Source organism: Leptosomus discolor, chromosome 2 (assembly GCF_034619465.1).
Source record: "Leptosomus discolor isolate bLepDis1 chromosome 2, bLepDis1.hap2, whole genome shotgun sequence".
NCBI classification, from domain to species: Eukaryota; Metazoa; Chordata; class Aves; order Leptosomiformes; family Leptosomidae; genus Leptosomus; species Leptosomus discolor.
The window spans coordinates 104,940,246-104,947,249 of record NC_141392.1 but is presented as its reverse complement, the minus strand read 5'-3'; the positions used below and the strand labels follow the sequence as shown (position 1 = coordinate 104,947,249).

The following is a 7,004-nucleotide window of genomic DNA, read 5'->3' as shown; positions in this document are numbered from 1 at the left end:
CATCAACTGGAATTTTTCACTGAATTTGAGGAAGCTTTCAACTTGGCAAAGGCTATGTTCCTGCTGCATGTGACCGCCTAACTGTATACTGTGGACCAGAGCTAATTTGGCTACTGCTAGGGAAGCACCTTGATGTTAAGGACATACCGCCTGCTGTATTATTTATTCTGTTTCTGCATCTATGCGTCCAGTTTTAATTTAGTATTGCAATGCTTTAACTCCCAGCTGAGAGCTTATAAAACCACTGAAGGTTAAATCATCAGTTAATATAATTGAAACCTGTTTCTTTTTTGCTGAGGAAAAAGAATGTTCTAAAACCATATTCTGTTCTCTCTGTTTTTTTTTTCCTTGCATGTGACTCCCTCCAGTTGCTCCCATGTTTTTATTTCTACAGCAGATACCACTCTGAGTCTGATTTGAGTGAAGATTCTCACTCAAATTGCCTGTGTAGGTAAAGTTTCAAACCACAAAAAATAAAATTAATAATAATAATAATAATAATAATAATAATTTAAAAATTAAGTACGGTTTATTTGTGAAATTAAAGAAAAAGCTCTGAGGCATAAGGAACTTTAAGGAATAAAATGGGGATTACAGCATGCAAATGAATGAAAGGAAAACAGCAAGGGAAAGGAGAGACATGTAGAGGGAAAGGTGACAGTTTTGCTGAGGAATTCTCCTGTCATTTTCCCTAGTGAGGAGAGAAACTGAGTGGGGAGCAAGTAGGAGGAGAGCAATGTGAAGAGGCTTTTGGATACCATGGAGATGGGTACAGTGTAAAAATCTGTATACTGTAGATAAGTAAGTGGGAGGTTGGTATCAAACTCCTACGAGCCAGAAACTGGCTTTGTGCAGGGTAAACATGTTAAAGGGCTGGGGAGAAGGAAGCATTGTTTTAGCCTCTTCCGTGCTGTTTGCCTACTTAACACTTAAGAGAGCGAAGGGAAGGGACAAATAAATGTTTTTTCCAGCTTGTGCTTTTCAGTATGACTATTCTCTTGTCTTTATCCAGTCTACCAGGATGGAAAAACTATGTTCTAGAGGTTTTTTTTACCCCATTGAAATTGCCTTGCTACTCCAGAGCTGCTTTTTCTGTCTGTTCTTTTAATTTCAGTCTTTGATTAACTGGGTGCTCGTAATGTATTCATAATAGTTCTCCATGGTTCATGAATGTGGGGAAGAAAATGTGACAGATTCACTAGGAACTAAATGTTACTTTACGTCTGAGTAAGACAGTGTTTTTTTAAAATTCAGTCTTTGTATTACAGTGCTTTGAAAGACTGTCTCTGTTCGTTTTAGGATTTCTTTGTTCTTTGCTTCTAATTTTTATGCTTTCGATGCCTATAAGACTGTGCTGTTATTTATATCCGTGCCCGTAAGGAAAATACTATAATTTGTACGTATGATGTTGTACTCCTAAGAATTATTGACTTTTTTAATTTTAAAATTTAAGAAACAATGTAGAATGACGAATGTGGTTTTCAGAAGATTGTTATTCATGCTATTGATTCTTCCTAAAAGACAAGCTGCCTGCTGCCTGTGAATTAGGGCAAGGCAAGCTGGTACTTTAGTTCCAGTCCTACTTTGTTCTATCAAATAGTCCTCCCTGAAGCAAACAGGCTAGTTTTGAGACCACTTCAAGGGAGACGGATTTCTACTTAAGGAAGCAACTTACTTATCAAAAGGTCTTGTGTAGACCAAAAGAGACGAGAAAGGATGGTACTTAGCTGGTATAGCTGAGCATGCAGAAGTTCGGAAGTACAAGATACCCATACGTGCACCTCAGCTTGCCCTGCTGCCGGGTGAGGGTGTTTCTGTAGGCAGGGAGCCGTAACATCAAGTGCCTTAACGTCAGGGTTGTGGGAGCTGCTTAAATGGGGTTGCAACCCGCCAGAGTGAAGTAAAAGACCGGTGCGCATCTTGGCAGTAGGTGTCCGTGAACGTAACATACGTTTTCCTTCTTCCCTCAAATTTTGTGGACTTTCAGGAGTGGCTGTGGGTGACCCCTGAGGTCCTATGTCATGTCTAGGGAAGGAAGCATTGGTCTGGCAGCCTCCAGGAGCACCGGCAGTTACAGAGCTACACCTCTCCAGGACAAAAGTCCGTGTGCATGTGTGTGTGAAAGAGCTACAAGGAATTTGAGAAAAATAAGCTACTTAGCAAGTCAGACACATTTACAAGATGTATGTACAGTAATGTGATAAAGCCCTGAATGTGACCATGAATTGTATTTGCAACAAAGCAGTTTCCTGATAAGCTGTTCGGGGCACCTGCTGAGACGTATCTCTGGGATCTGACTCGATTACCCTGTGCCTAACATCTGCCACTTAAACCCAGTTTGTTTTCCCTTTTATCCACAAGCTTAACTTTAGAATTATGCCAGAATAAGTGAATTATTTTTGTAAGAGCTTACATTTAAACTCTGCACCTTCAGTAGAGTTTAGAGTAGTTGCAGCGGGGAACTGTTCTTATCCATCAGTTCTACACCTGGCTTTTTGTCCAGAGCAGCTTTCTGACCACAGGCTGACTCTCCAAGTTACAATGGCAATAAAAGCATATGTGCCTTTAGGAGGCATGGTGCAGCAGGTTTCTTAAGACTTTAATTTATTGTGCTGGAGGACACACAAGCCGAGGTGTTCATCCCCCTGGGATTACTGGAGCATGTATTGAAAAAGTCCTGCAGGGAGGGATGGAGATGTACGATGCTGCTGCAGGGACGGTGTGTGTCTGACTCTTGGCAGTCTCATCCCTAACTATTAACCTTGGGCAAACAGCAATAGCAGTCTTTGTGTAAAATAAAAATGTCTCTGTTCCCTAAAGTATTTTCCTTCCTGAATTTCCAAAATTTAATGCAAGCTGTGGTGGTGCTTGGGTTCTTCTTAGAGGTTGGAAGCCCAGCATTTCCAGACAGTGGTTATGCTGGCCTCCTGTCTGTAGAAATTGGCAGGTTTTTAAGTTTTCAGACTTTAAAGGGTGCATGTTGATGTCCAAGAGAAAATTTAAAGAAGCCATTTCAGAGCATGATTTTTAATTGGCTTTTTCTCAGAAACAGCAAAGAAAAAGACATTGAAATTTAAGCTACACTTCTGACAATGCTGATAGCATTGTAGATGGTGTAAATTATAGATTTAAAAGTCAGATCAATATAAGGTCATGGGTGCTTCAAGTACCGGTTCTTCTGGTAGGAGCAACAAAGGTGGTTGCCTGCACCAGAACAGGTGACTTCAATGAGTAAATCTGTGAAGAAGGATGATGTCCTGCCTGTAAGAAGGGGCCAGTGGTGGTGGGAGGCTTCTGCCACATTTCTTGTTGGCTGTCAGCAGCATGGTGGATGTGATAAACCACAAACTTGGGATCATCTAAGTCCCTGTTACCTTGAGTTTCCTACTCAAGCTTTTGGGGTTTTGTGTTGTCTGCTGGAGCTGACTGTGTGAGGAGGCAAATGCTGTGCTTTGGAATTTGGTCCTGAGTGATTTATGAAAAGTTAGATCTCATAACCCCAAGGCCACATGTGCAAAATCAGGAACAGAAGCGTCATTGGCTGGTAACATACTTTTTTTCTACATTGAGCATGTTTAATTATGGTCTTATGGTCTTTTACTCAACTTTTTAATATTGTCGTCTATGAGAGAGGGTGAAACTAACTTTAAGGGCAGGTAGTAAGAGGCTAATTTTGTAAGATTCTTCTCTGTGTGCCGTTCCTGATGAGTGGGGTTCACATTTGCATTGCATGATAGCTAATTTGAATGCAGTATGACAGCACAAATGTTAAAATATATATGTACATTAACATCCTTTTCTTTGTTTCAACAGGTTCTGCCTGGCATACTGCAGAAGCATTGCTGTATTTTACCTGACAGGAACACAGGTAAACTCTTTTCTTAATGAGTTAATATTGTAATATAATTTAGAGAAATGAAAACACTAATTGGATCATACAGGGAAGTCTTGGTTGCTGTTTATGGTCATTGAAGTTCTCTTTTAAGGAGTGTCAACTTGGATGTTTTGTTTAAATTATCTGCTTTCGTGTGAAGACTTTGTATATTCTGTTAACTTTCTGGAGCTGTTGCTGTTGTAGAGACTGCTATGAGGTCTTGCTTATAAAGGTATTTGTATGAACTTCTGAAGTATCTCTGTCAATTATATGTAAATTAATAATTATGAAGTAACAGTTTTGGCAAGAAAAGGGGTTTAAAACTGGAGTCTGCAGTCAGGTCCTGTTGATTATCAAAAGTGGTAAGCAGTAAGTCTTATGCATAGCTCTGATTGCAGATAAATGCTTTATGCTTATTTTTCAGAGACTAGAGGAGTAGACTAAAGAAGTAGACAGAAGGATTAACACTAATGATGCCTTGCTATTGTGCAGGAGGAGACTTAAAGTAATACATTTGTGACCAGAACAAATCAATTGATGAGAATGATAACAAGGATTAAAAAAAAAAGATGATTTAATTTTACATTCTTTATTACAGGAAAACCAGTTTCTTTTAAAATAAGTTTTAAAATCCATTTTATAATTTTATAAATTGGGTGAAAGTGACTGCATATGCAATTGTGGGTTTGATTTAACAGACTAATTTCAGAGAAACAGGAGGAAAAATATACCTTATTTTTGATATTTTCTTAATAGAACATATGTAATTGCTTGCAGCTCTTAAGGCTTCATTCCCCCTTCCCCCAATAGCTACCATTAAAATAATCTGGTTTGTTCCTTGGCTTGCTATTATTTGTATTTCAGGCACAGTTTGCACTAAGGGTAGTTGCGTAGAGAACTTGACAACTGTGTTGAACTGTGTTGTGGCTTGTGGTTACCTGCAACTGGTCAAATGTAATTTAAAATCTCATTTCCACTTTTGTCTGTGAACGTGGGACAAGTACTATAGTAAGACCATTAATAATACTCCTCTTCTACCAAGAATTTGGAAGTTTATAGTTAGTGAACAGATTACAAACAGACTTTGGCCTTCATATTTATTTTAAATGAAAACTTTCCTGAAAAGTGAACTACAGAGTCACCCAGTCTGTGTGCTGCTGTGTTAATATCCTGTGCTGGTTATCTTTTTTTTTTTTTTTTCTTTTGTTTGTAATATAAGACTTTGATCCAGATTCCTTTGATCAAACTCTGCTTGTCTTGTACAGAAGTGTATCAAGTGGATATCAAAGCCAGTGTTACTTGAAGTGATGGCCTGGCGTCTGGCAGAAAGATTCTGACCGTCTATGTAGAGAAGGTGAAACATGCCTTTACAGTCAATATTAAGCAAGCCATTTATCTAAAATCCCAGTTACCTTCAAAAGTGCCTTCATTTGGACATAAGAGAAGGGAGGAGCTTGCTAATGTAAAATTTGGTTTTGAAAATTTTGAACTAAGCTCTTTTAAGAGGAAACCTGTCAGTTTTTGGAATGTAACAACTGCTGTACAATTCAAGCACACTTAGGTACGAAAATAACTGTAACTTCTATTGCTTCTGTGTGACTGCTGAAGTAAGTATTTTTATGCCTACCTATTATATAGTTGGGACTTGCCAACAAGTGCAAAGCAAATGTTGTTTGTGTTCCATATTCCCAATTTCCCCCATTTATGGTGTTTAAATACTTCACAGAGAGAAGAAGAATTCAGAGAGGACATGGGAGTTTTTTCATCTCCTTTCTGGAGGAAAAGAACGGCTGAATTTTTGGGTTTGATTCATTGCGTCTGTTAGAGATAGGTGAACCATTTTCTTGTTTGATGATGTCTGGATCAACTAGTCCAAACTAAGAAGATGACATTCATTAAATTTATGTAAATATGGAGTGTGCTATTTGCATTCAAATGTATACATTGTATATAATCTTATCCAGCTCCATTCTCATTGAGTGAGCCCAGAGAAATTGCCTGATTGCAATCTGTAGCTCTATGTCTGTGTTCAGCTGCTGATGTTTGGAGGAATTTAGCAATGTGCAGTCTTAGGTGTTCTTCCTAATAAAAAGGAGAGAAGGGTAAAGAGAGATGGACTAGAGGGAGGGATGGGATACAAAAAAGAGGAAGAAGCATAAAATCAGACCTCCAAAACTGTTAGGGAGGAACACAGATGCCGTAGGGACTAGGGATGGGTGAAAGGGAGAGATACAGTTGTAGTTTTCCCACTTGTTTGTATCTGTTCAGCAGTTCAGGTGTGGCCAGCCTGGGGGCCTTGGGCTGCTCATTCAAGAGTGCCCCCACAACCAACCTCTTTCACACTGTTAGCACAGGAGCTGCACTCTGGAGGAAGAAATGAGCACTTGGGAATGATGGGGCCAGTGCTGCCAGGCCATCCGTTCATCTGACTGCCCTTCAGATCTAGCCTAACCTCGATTCTTGGGGAATATATGCAATTAGCCTTAAAAGTAGCATGGCTCTGGATTGCCTGTATGCTAGAAAATTGCATGTCCCACTGTCCCTTCCTACATTGTGTAAGTGTTGGAAGTGGAAACATTTACTCTGGCAGTATTGATATTCTGTATTTGTAAACTGAAGAAAAGAGCTATGCATGGGAAAAAAGGTACATGGGAGCAATAATCACCTTCCCCTAGTGATGGTGTATTAGTACTTCTACCATGAACTTTTATTCTCTGTGCTTATAACCTGGTTATAAAAACATCTCCCGCAGAGCCTTTGAAAAGGGAGGATAAAAAAAGTAATTCAGCCATTCCACAGCAATGCGGTTTTGGAAGAAGACACATATTTAACAAGATTAGGTGTTTCAGAGGTTAAAGAACAACTCCTTTTTCAAACTTGTAAAGTATTTACAAAATCTCAATCTCTAAATAAAACACTGAATGCTGCTAATTGGTTGCTTGAATGAAGCCTTTCTAATAGACAGTGATGCTTCATTTCTTAAATGTAATTTATTTGTGGCTTTCCGTTAATCATAAATGTATTTTCATTAGTATAATGAAAATTGAAAGCTCATATAGCATGCACTGGTATAATGAATGCTCATTATCATGTTAGCTGGTATGTAGAACCTATGCTTGTCACATACCCT

At 38.9% G+C, this 7,004-nt stretch overlaps 1 protein-coding gene across 1 annotated transcript in view; it reads left to right on the top strand.

The window, feature by feature from the left end:
• The first annotated feature begins 3,813 nt into the window (after positions 1–3,813).
• The window catches only part of DLGAP2 (DLG associated protein 2), a 401,254-nt gene continuing 398,063 nt past the window's right edge, over positions 3,814–7,004 (top strand). Inside the window, exon 1 of the mRNA XM_086461531.1 lies at positions 3,814–3,868. The gene's annotated coding sequence lies outside the window, so the exon portion shown is untranslated. The remainder of the gene's footprint in view (positions 3,869–7,004) is intronic.